The sequence below is a fragment of the Mobula birostris genome, chromosome 12, assembly GCF_030028105.1.
Source record: "Mobula birostris isolate sMobBir1 chromosome 12, sMobBir1.hap1, whole genome shotgun sequence".
Lineage (NCBI taxonomy): Eukaryota > Metazoa > Chordata > Chondrichthyes > Myliobatiformes > Myliobatidae > Mobula > Mobula birostris.
Window position 1 is genome coordinate 69,247,959 of NC_092381.1, and position 12,216 is coordinate 69,260,174.

The following is a 12,216-nucleotide window of genomic DNA, read 5'->3' on the forward strand; positions in this document are numbered from 1 at the left end:
CAAGGCCATGTAGTTCTGTTATATACTCCAATTAAAATGCTGCTTAATACAGGAATCCTGTGGGAGAGGAGCCAGTATTTTTACAGCATTACCTTAAAGGGATCAAATAAAAGTTTGTCTTGATCTATATCTCTACAGAAACTTAGTTTGGAACAATAGGAAAATCTATTGTTTGTCTTGATGCTGAATTTATCCATTCACCTCTCTGGTCATGGTACTGTGATAACAAATTATCCTTTGGTCAGCACAATTAAGATGGATTTTGTCATCCTGAAATTTTCAAGACAATTGAGAAAGAATCCAGTTCTTGCTGTTTTTCACAACAATTATTTATAAGGTTAGATAGGATTGCTTGAAACTGCAGTCTCCTTTCTTTTTGATTTGAGGCATCAAAGCTGAGAGTCCATTTGTGCTTTTCTCAAGAATTTTACCAGTAGAAATTTTCCTAATATTGGTGTTGTATCCTCGCCATTAATACCATATCTTGTCAGATTCTGTGAAAGCTGACAGGCTTTTTTGGGAGATCTTACAGGATTGTATATATCTGTCTTTTTGAGGGATGAGTGAAGTCTTTGTTTCAGTTCCAATCAAGCTTATTCCTCCAATCTTTTACTGTATATAGTGCAACTTCCAGAATTTTGTGCAGGACTTGTACTTCAGCACTCGTGCCTCAGCTTCACCTGGTCCATTATTGATTCTTCCCTTTCATTTCTGAAATCTAGTTCCATCTTCTGAGGATAGCTAAACCTCCAACAAACTCATAGACTATCAGAGTTATCTTGATGATGCTCCTTCCCCCCCCCCCCCCCCCCACCACCTCCAGAAAGGACTCCATTCCATTCTATCAATTTGTTCCAAAAGTGAAACTTTCTATGCAGGTGCCTCTAAAACTTCTTTCTTTCATAATAGTGGTTTCTCCTCTACCATAATGGACAATGCCCTTGAGCACATCTCATCTATTTCCACACCTCTGTTTTCACCCCATCTTCCTCAGAACAGAACCAAGACAACTTTGTCCTTGCCTTCCACCTACCAGCCTAAGCATTCAACAGTTACTGTTACTGTCAACTCGAGGAAGCTTTCACTACCAAGTACACATTATCCTCCCCTTTCAGCATCTAGAAGGGATTTTTTTTGTGACAACACAGTCCCTCTTCATTCCCCACACACAAGTCTGTGTTGTGATGTTTTCACATCTAGCTGTAGGAGCAATATAGGGCTTTTCATTGCTTCCTTTCCCACCTCCCAGGTGAAATTGTAGTACATGATTAGAAATACAGACCTTTGCCTGCATTTAGTTGAATTAAATAGGTAGTGCAAGAATAGAAATAAAATAATGAAGTAGTGTTCATGGGTTCAATGTCCATTCAGAATCAGATGACAGATGAAAAGAAGCTGTTCCTGAATTGTTCAGTGTGTGCCTTCACGCTTCTGTACCTCCTTCCTGATGGTAACAATGAGAACAAGGCATGACCTGGGTGATGGGGGTACTTAATGATAGATGCTGCCTTTGAGACATTGCTCAAAACTTCCTGAGTTTTTAACAGGGTGCTCTTTCTCACGTGATTTTGAAAAGGATCCCTTGGCTTTTTTAAAAATTCTGATTTAAGAACTTTAATCTGATATAGCCTCCAACCTCGTTTAAAATTGTCTCTTCACCTTTGAAATAGCCCTCTGCAAATCATACCTGGCTTTCTGGTACGGGCCTGGGTTGCCAGACTTGAATGCTAGAGATCTAGCCTTCAGCAGAGGATGTGCCTCTTGGTTCATCCACAGCTTTTGGTTTGGGAATGTACAGTAAGTCTTTGTGGGCACATTCCTCCACACAGGTTTTAATGAAGTCAGTAGCAACTGCAGCATACTCATCCAGGTTCGAAGATGAATCCCTGAATACAGTCCAGTCCATCGATTCAAAGCAGTTTTGTAGGTGCTCCTGTGCTTCCCTTGTCCAAACCTTCTTGGTCCTCACTGCTGGTGCTGCAATCTTCAGTCTCTGCTATTACTCAGGGAGTAGAAGTACAGCTAGGTGATCAGACTTTCCAAAGTGAGGGTGTGGAATAGCACAGGTAGGCATTCTTGATGGTGGTGTAGCAATGGTACAGTGTGTTGTTTCCTCTGGTATTGCAAGTGATGTGTTGATGCTGGTTGCTTTTTTTTCAGACTGGCCTGGTTAAATTCTCCCAAAATAATGGTGAAGGCATTAGGGTGTGCTGTTTTGTGCATGTTGATCTCATTACTCAGATCATCTAAAGCCTACTTGATATTGGCCTGAGGTGGAATGTAGACTGCTGCCAGAATGGCCCCAGAGAACTCACGTGGTAGATAAAAAGGATAACACTTTACTGCTAGATATTCCGGGTCTGGTGAGCAGAATTGGGATAGCCCTGATATATTTGTGCACCAAGAAGAGTTGATCATGAGGCATAGTCCTCCACCTCTGCTTTTAAGAGACTCTATAGATCTGTCCTGACAGTGTCCTGATAGTAAACCTGTTGATCTGAATTGCTGCATCTGGTACTGAAGGAGTTTAACCAGGAGTGAGATATGTCAACTAGTGGAGTGGTGCTGCAGCAACAACCTGGCACTCAACATCAGTAAGGCGAAAGAGCTGATTGTGGACTTCAGGAAGGGTAAGACGGAGGAACACACACCAATCCTCAGAGGGATCAGAAGTGGAGAGATTGAGCAGTTTCAAGTTCCTGGGTGTCAAGATCTCTGAGGTTCTAACCTGGTCCCAACATATTGATGTAGTCATAAAGAAGGCAAGACGGTGGCTGTACTTGATTAGGAGTTTGAAGAGATTTGACCTGTCAACAAATACACTCAAAAACCTCTATAGTTGTACCGTGGAGAGCATTCTGACAGGATGCATCACTGTCTGGTATGGAGGGGCTACTGCACAGGACCAAAAGAAGCTGCAGAAGGTTGTAAATCTAGTCAGCTCCATCTTGGGCATTAGCCTACAAAGTACCCAGGACATCTTTAGGGAGTGGTGTCTCAGAAAGGCAGCGAACATTATTAAGGACCTCCAGCACCCAGGGCGTGCCCTTTTCTCACTGTTACCATCAGGTAGGAGGTACAGAAGCCTGAAGGCACACACTCAGCGATTCAGGAACAGCTTCTTCCCCTCTGCCATCCGATTCCTGAATGGACATTGAAGCTTTGGACACTACCTCACTTCTTTTTTAAAATATACAGTATTTCTGTTTTTGCACGTTTTTAAAATCTATTCACTATACGTAATTGATTTACTTATTATTATGTTTTATGTTTTATTCTCCCCTCCCCCTCTGTGTTGCATTGAATTGCTGCAGTTAAGTTAACAAATTTTACGTCATGCTGGTAATAATAAACTGGATTCTGACATCATGCCGTTTTCCTTGTGTTTGGTCCAAATGCTGGCTGTTTTGTGTAGTAGTGTAATGATTACAATAATCATCTGTGGGTTTTGTAGATTTGAGAGTTGGCAGTAGTGGTTTCATGGTCAGTGAGGGCCTCCGTCGGTCAGAGTTGATATGGATATTGCATCGTGGGCCTGGACAGTACGATGTGGAGAGCAAGCTGTTGCCCATGTCGCAAGCTCAACCTCTCCACACATCTGAACCCAAAGGAATAGCAGAGACTGATACAGTTTGGTACCAGCAGCGTCACAGGAGTTGTCAGTCAACATAAACTCAATGTAGGACTGCCTTAGGGACTCCCGCTCTGGATTTTTCCATTGGGGTTTACTCCTGAAGCCTTCCCCTATGAGTGGGTATTGCTGCAAGGTAGCGGAGGTTTGAGATCAGAGTTTTCCTTCTAGATGAGCTGCCAACCACGGCTGACATGCCCCTACTGCTTGAAGTGACTGATTTTAAGGCACTAGTAGTCCATCTTTGCCCCTTCTCCTGTCATTAGAAGCAGTTCTGCTAAGCCACACGTGAAGGCCAGGAGTGTTGTTGGAGACTATTTGAGGCGCAAGCCATTGGGAACATTTAATGTGTAGTGGGAGCTTGTCCCCATTACCACCCCATGAACCTTAAGGAATCATGGTAAAGCACTAGCAAAAAGTTTTGCAACCATGGTGACTGGTTTAAAGTGAATTAACTTTTGAAGTTCTTTTGGGAGTAGAGATTTTGGATTACTGGAAATGTCATATGTGTCCTGCATTTCTCAATTCTGATTGTTTTGTTTCATCAAACTTCCATTTTGGTTTTAAACATGTTTTTCTTTATTGCCAGATTTGGTTGTGCTTGGTTGATTTTTTTTTGATTCCTCTCCCAAATGGCATTTTGCCCATCTAAGAGTTTAGAAGATAAAATTTATAGGTTGGAGACAAATTACAAGACATTAGACATTGGAACAGAATCTGGCCATTTGGCCCATTGACTGCTCCCGCCATTCATTCCATCATGGCTAATTTATTATTTCTCTTAGCCCCATTGTTCTGACTTTTCTCTGTAACCTTGTAAAAACCTTAGACTTTTCTAGTCAAGAACCTAGCAATCTCTGCTTTAAGTATACCCAAAACTTGGCCTCCACAGCTGCCTGTGGCAATGAATTCCACAGATCCACCACCCTCTGGCTAAAGAAATTCCTTCTCATCTGTTCTAAATAGACGAGCCTATCTTCTGAGGCTGTGCCCTCTGGTCCTAGACTTGCCCACTATAGTAAAAATCCTCTCCACATCCCCTCATTCTAGCCCTTTCAGTATTTGATAGGTTTCAATGCGATTCCCCCTCCCCTGCCTTCATTCTTCTATACTCCAGTGAGTGCAGGCCCAGACCCACTGAATGCTCCTCATACATTAACTCTTTATTCCTGGAATCTTTCTCATGAACCACCTCTGGATCCTCTCTGTTGCCAGCACATGTTTTCTTGAATAACGAGCCCAAAACTGTTTACAGTGATCTAAATTTGTGGTGTGACGAGAATACACATAAAATTAAGATGTTTGCTGGTCTGGGATAGCACCAGTGGCATCAGCAGTTGGTCTGCCACCTGCCCTCAGGGGAAGGAGAGATAAGGCACACAATGAAGCAGCATTTGGAGGTGTTACTGAAGGAGCCATCAGTCTGGGTATTGTCAAGAGCGGCTCCCCCTTTGAACCCTGAACTGTTTGAAGTGATGGACAGGTGATAACCCAGCAGGGGGATAAAAAAGGGACAGGTTCGCTAAGGCAGGACACACACGACACCTGAGGTAACGAGACCCTGGAAGTGGTGCGCCTCTCACGAGTCGGTGGGAAGTACTGGACCTTAAACGCACAGGGTGGAAAGGTACGATCAGTGGGAACCTGGTGTGTGTCCACCCTCGCTTGGGTGCCGGGTTCACTGCAGGGGATCGACCACATCTGGAGAAGGGGTCACAGTCGGTGACCCCAGGTGATATCACCAAGGACCTGCCCGAAAGCTGCTTGTGAGCAATATCGCCGGTCTGTGAGTGGAAGCCGTGTCTGAATGATCAGTTGTTCCCGTTCTCTCTCTCTCTCCCTCCCCCCACGTTGTCCATCGCCATGGCAACGATTACTGCGAACTGAACTAAATTGGACTGAACTTTTGTGTCACTTTGAAATTTGGTCATTTACCCCTAGACAACGATAGAGCTTGATTGATGCTGTTATCTTAATTCTGTGCACATGTGTGTTTATCATTGCTGAACTGTTGCATTTATTATCCTTTCGATTACTGTGTTGCTTGTTTCTTTAATAAAACTTTCTTAGTTCTAGTAATCCAGACTCCAGCTGAGTGATCCATTTCTGCTGGTTTGGCAACCCAGTTACGGGGTACGTAACAGTGGGCTGACCAATGCTTTATGGAGCCTCAGCATTATGTCCTTGTGTTTATATTCTAGTCCTCTCAAAATGGATGCTAACCTTGCATTTGCCTTCCTTGCCAGTGACTTAACTTGCATGAGAATAATTCACGCTGAACCTCTGTTTTCTGAATTTGTTCCCCATTTTTCGACTATTGCCTATTGATCTGAGGGCAAAGTTCTGATGGGGTAGGGTAGCACCTGGGAACATGGAGATACAAAGGGCATTACTGTAATGTTCACAGGACTGTTCTCCATGCAGATGCCCAATGATGTGTTTCCAGTTTTTTCTACATTCCCTAACACCACGATATCAGGTTTTAACTGTAACCTTGACTAAAATGAGTTTGTGTTTTAGTGGAATGTGAGATTTTTTTTGGACTCTGGAATTGCAAATAAGTATTTTAAATCTGGGAATAACACCTATAGTACAACAGAAATATAGCTGGAGCAATTGTGATTGAATTTAACCTTTCAGCAGCTAATGTAGATGTTTTCAACCTCTTAGTAAGAATAATCTTGCTTAGTGTTTGTTTAACATTCTGCTTGTGAAACTGACCTGATCTGGTACTGCTCACTCTGGGATTGCATGAGTCAATGAAAAAGAATCTGAGGCCAAGAGAAGGAAAGGCAGTCACTTTGCTTATTACTCAGATTCTTTTCTTCAGCATTTCTTTCTGTCTGGTTCAAAGCCCCCAAGAAATTTCCTTTAGTACCGAACTATCACAGTTTGCTTTGCAAGAATGTTTAGGTTCTAATGCCAGGCACTATCTGCTATTTGGACAATTTAATTGCCACTCCAGATAGATTGAAAAGGCAGGGTGTTGAGAGTTGGGCGAGGATCGCTCTGAGCACCGAGCCGATTTGACGAGGTCGAGGACGGCTTCTTCGGCGGCAAAATGTAAGCCCGGAGCAGAGCCCGGGTCCTAATGCAAGGTATGATCTGCTGTTCAGACAATCTACACGCCAACCCAGATGGACTGGGGGCTCCTTGCTCCGCAGCGCTGCATCTTTGAGACTCCCAGCTGCTGCGCCTCGTGTCTGCGAACTTTGCGGTGACTTGCCCCGCTAGTTTAATGAGCTGAATACTGAGGTCTGCTCCGAGTTGCTCTAGGGATTTAGATCTAAGGATTCAATTTGGTTCGGAACGCTGTTGTTGTTGCTCCCTTTCTATTTACATGATCTGTGATTTTTTTTTTGGATGCAGAGGGGATTGGGGGAGGGTTGGTATTCTGGGTTCTTTTGGGTTTCTTGCTGTGTGGCTGCTGTAAACAAACAAATCTCAAGGCTATATAATTTTTACATTCTTTGATAATAAATTCATTTTGAATCTTTGAATCTTCTTGAAACTTGAGTCTGGTGCTAGGGAAGACATTGGATGTGAGTTGAGGCAAGTAGCAATGATGCAAGTAAAAGGAAGTGAGGGAAATGTATGAGGGAGGAATGGATAGAAGATGATTCAATAAGATCATGACTGATTTGCCCCATGGCTCAATTCATAATGTAGAAATGTAGAGCCAGGGAAAGCGGAAAAAATTAGTGAGGTGGGTAGAGGGTGCGAGGAAGTTTAATTGTTTCATGTCTTTGTGGGTTAGAATAGTCTGCTGGTGCTGTGAACCTATAAATACCAAACATAATTTGAAAGCTGAGTTATAAACTGAAAAATGTGGTCGGAAATTTGAAGTTTTGTCCAACGGAAGTAGGAGTTAGGGCACACATTTTTCAAGAACGTTCATATTTAAATTAAAAATGTCAAATTAATACAGATTGTAGCATTCTAAACAAACATTAAATAGTGGAGCGGCAAATGTTTTGCTGGAGGAATTTCTGTCGAGCAGTATCTGTGTGAGATTGAGGGGGATGGAACTGGTGGCTTTTCATAGGAGAGAAAAAGGGGAATGGTGAGATGGGTCAGGAATGATGTGTGGACTGGGAGGGGAGGAGGGAGCAGTTCTGTGCAAAGGATGACGGGCAGATTGGCCCATTTGGGGACATGGAGTTTGAAGGTGGGCAGATGAATGATAGATGGAGAGGAGGGTGGAGGTGGAGATGGAGATGGCTGGGAGCATGAACATGGTCTGGAATCTGGTGAGTAAGGTTGGTGATAACAAGAACCATTAGGAGAGAAGTGAAAGGCAGATGGAACCAGATGGGGAAGAGATTGAAAGGGGGCAAGAAGAGTTGGTGGGCGAAGTGTATGTGTAATAGTTTGAAACCATGTGGGGAATAAACTGGGTGATGGTGAGTGGCAGAGAGTGGCATTGGAAAGTAAAAATGGGAGGAGCGGAGGACGACTGGAAGGAGAGAGAAGGGACGGGGGAGGGAGAACCAGAAGTGAGGGTACGTGAAATTGGGGAAAAACTCATACATACTGTTGAGTTTAGATTACATAGGTGGAATTTTGCATTAGACTTCAATATGGTATTGGAAGTACACAACAGACAAGTCATTATGGGAAGAGGAACTGGATCAGTGATCAGCTGGGAGCTTGGGATGGCCTTTGCAGATAAAATATAGGTGCTCTGTGAATCAATTGCCTAGTTTGTTCTTGGTCTTATGTGGAGGAAACCACAACATGAGCATCAAATGCAGGAGATGAGATTGAGAAATGTACACTTGAATCTTTGTCTCCTGTGGAAGGGCTGTTCTGGGTCATGGTTGGTGTTGAGGGAGGAGTTTTGAGAACGTATACACTTGCTGTAATTTACAGGGAAAGTGCTAGGGGTCAGAGGTGGATAGGAATGGTTGAATGGATTTTGGAGGGAGTAGTGCTGTGGAAGGCGGACGGGGTGGGGAGGAGCTGCTGTGGCTGGTAGTGGGATCTCGTTGCACCTGGTGGAAATGACAAAGGATGCTGTGCTCTGTGGAGGGTGGTAGGTGAAAACCAGATGAGGGGGAATTCGATCTCTAGTCTGTCTGGAGGAAAATGGGGTGAGTGCAGGTCTGATAAATAGAGGAAATGAGTGACATCAGTCATAGGTCCCTACTATATGAACACTTTTTAAAATAGGAATTGCTCTTAAATCTTTTTGATTTCTGTGCACTTTGTAAGGGCATTGCCTTTAAGACACTATCTATTGTATTGCTACAGTGCAGAAAATGGTGACTTTTTGTCACGCGTCCATTTGTAGTGACCTTCTATGTAGTAAGTTTCTCTTACTCCCTTTTCAACTGTAAAATGACATGCTGTTCATTAATGTTCACTCCATGATAAAAACACAAAACAATGCATAACCAGTGCGCATGCGCCGGTCGTGCATGCAGCCTGTTACAGCTGTTCCGATCAGTATTCTTACTTTTTTCTTCTTACTTTTTAACTTACATTATTTTTTGTATTTTTTTTCACGGTAACACGTTGAAGCTGCACCATCTCTAACATGCTGGTAGAGAGAGTTTTATTTAGGTTTTTAGCGTTGGAAATAGTTACATTCCAACACGTCTCATTAGTAGGACAGAAGCATGGTCGCATTGTTTATTCCAGGGACCAGCTGATTGAGCTTATGCCGGCCGGTTTAGCGAACAGAGCGGCGGACACCCCTGCTGAAATCTGGAGGAAAACACACAGAGGATGCAGAGGGGGATCACAAAGGCGAGGAAAGAGGATTGGATCGAGACAACAGAGACTTATGGAGAAGAAGAATTCGGTGGGTAATAAAATGGATGAGTTCACGGCGCTAGCCAGGAGTCAGAGAACATTTCGGGAGTGCAGTGTGATGTGTTTCACTGGAACGGGGCTGCATGAGGACATACCCGATCAAAACTTTTCCATGGACGGCTTCCAGACCATTCGGGCTGACCGGAAGTGCACTGAGAGCGGTAAGCGTAAAGGAGTTGGGTGCTTACTGTTCTAGTTAACAACAGATGGTGCAATCCGGGTCATATTACGATCGAGGAATGTGTTTGTAGACCGGATATTGAACTTTGGCCATATTCCACCGAGATACAACACTGGGCGGCACGGGAGGTCGTTCGTGTCTGTGGCCATCGAACTTGCAGCTCCTCCCATGGAGGGTCAGACACCCTGAGCCAATAGACTGGTCCTAGACTTATTTTCCATCTGGCGTAGTTTGCATTTTGTTGTTTGATTGTTTATGGTTTTTGTATTGCTATATTTATGCTCTGTTCTTGGTTGGTGTGGCTGTAACGAAACCCAATTTCCCTCGGGATCAATAAAGTATATCTATCTATCTATCTATAAGGTGAGCATTGGTGGGTGAGGAAAAATAATCTTTGTCAAGGTTGGATCATAATCAGCATTTGAAATTTGTATATCAAATTCAGATGTTGGTGATAATCTGAATTCCCAGACATTAATGAGTCTCATGAAATTCCGTTCCATTCATTTGTATGCTTTGGCCCACTCTCTTTGCCAGCCATCGATACCCATTGATACCCGTCCTTTATTCCAGCACGTGGTCTATAGCTTGCTATACCATTGCATTTCCAATACTCAACTAAATATCTGAATCTGCCGTCTCTTCGAACAATAAGTTCAAGATATCAGCTGTCCTTTGGGTGAAAAATTCTTCTAATTCTCTCGGCTCTTAGCTAAAACCAATGCACTTTAGTGTTAGATGCCTCAACTCTGAGAGGGGAAGGGGAACTTCCCAGCTGTCTACACTCACTGTTGGATCCAACTTTAGTCCTCTCTGCCCCAAGGAAGACAAACCAGCCTATCAGCCTCTGCTTATTAATGCTCTATCCCAGGCAATTTCCTAGTGAATCTTATCCTGCTGTCCACCACCATCTTCCTTTAGTGTGTTAACCAGGACTGCACATAGTAATCCAGCTGTAGTCCAGTTAATGTTTTGTACTATTATGCATTCTACTTCAACATTTGTGTACCAGCAGAAGAAATCTCTATTTTCCAATAGGCTTACTAAAACTGCAAGAATCCCTTTAATTAATTCATTTGTTGCCCTTCATTAAGATCATACTGGCCTAATAAATATGTAGTCTTGCCATTACAGCAACTAGTAATCACGAAGAATTCTTGTTCATTCAAATGTTGTAATTGGGGGATATTTCTCTTAAGTTTTTAAAACCAAAGTGACTGGACTGAGAATTGACCTGCTTCATAATTTAAAATGGCAGCTACCCGCAAGCTAATTTCATATCTCTTTTTCTGTTACATCACGTAACACCAAATATTAGCAAATAAAGATTAATGTAGCTTTTGCAATTTTAATATTAAGGATTCCGAAAAAAATCTTGCTTCAAGTTATTTGTTAATTGATTTGAGTTCCTTTGTGGACTGTGGGTTTCTAAGATGCTTTAATTTACTGATGACCCATTGTGTCATACTTGGATATTATATAGCATGGAGGCAATTCAGCCCTTGTGTAATCCTGTCAGATTTCTAATGCCAAAAGGACCCTACTGTCTGAATATTAATTAAATTAATTAGTGGCCAGTTTCTTTGAGCCTTTAAAGAAAGTTTTAATTTCATTGTATAACAGCATGGAATTGGCCTTTTTGACCCACTGAGCCTGCACTGGGTTGAGACCCCGTTATGCATTCTCTCCACATTTCCATCATTTCACTCCAGATTCTACCTATCTCTGACATACCAGGGTAGGAGTGTGTGTGCCTGAATTGGCAACCATGTGCTTAAAAAAAAATTCTCTCACATTCCATGGTAATTTTGAGCATAATTATGGAGTTTTTTTTTAAAGGAAAAAGCATGAGTCCTGTTGCTTATTTACATGTATTCATTATTTTATTAATAAAAGTATAACAGACAAATTGAAACAAATGAAGTATTTTAGAAAACCTGTTACACTAGTCATCTTTTAAAAAGGCAATGGAAAATATTTCCACATAGAATTGTTATTGTGCCTCATATAGAAATATGAATGTAAAAATTGTAGCTTTGATGTATATTCATAAAAGATCAAGGAAAGGAAAATAAACACACTTTACTCTCCACTGGTGACTTTTGTTTATTCAGTGACAAATGTTTAAGAATTACAAATATTTATATCTGGCTTGTATTTGGTTGTTTCAAGAGTTGTGCACGTGTCATTAGTTTCATCAGTAAATATACTACTATAATTAGACCTGGCCATGTTCATTACTGAAAACAATAACTTACATGAATATTCATGGAATGCTGAACTACATACAGTATGGACCACTATTATCACTGAATATCCAGTGCTCACTCTCGTACAACAACTAAAACAAAAGCAGAGTGAAGCTAATGGTAACTGGCCCAGCTGTTTACTATCCAATGCAGATCTGTATGTCGGGGTCTGTGAGAATTTCACAAGTAGCATCCAATGTCGGCTAATCTGAACCACCTAGCTGACGCCAAGCCGGCGTGAGAATATTTTTTTGAATTTGAACAGTGGCACTGCATGCCATCTGCAAAGAAAGTTTTTATGCATGCCATAGTTTCGCCGTCCCTGTACTAGAGAGTTT

The 12,216-nt window shown here is 42.3% G+C and overlaps 1 protein-coding gene across 1 annotated transcript in view; it reads left to right on the forward strand.

Moving 5' to 3' along the window:
• The window catches only part of soat1 (sterol O-acyltransferase 1), a 64,097-nt gene that overhangs the window by 18,005 nt on the left and 33,876 nt on the right, over window positions 1-12,216 (forward strand). The window lies entirely within an intron of this gene.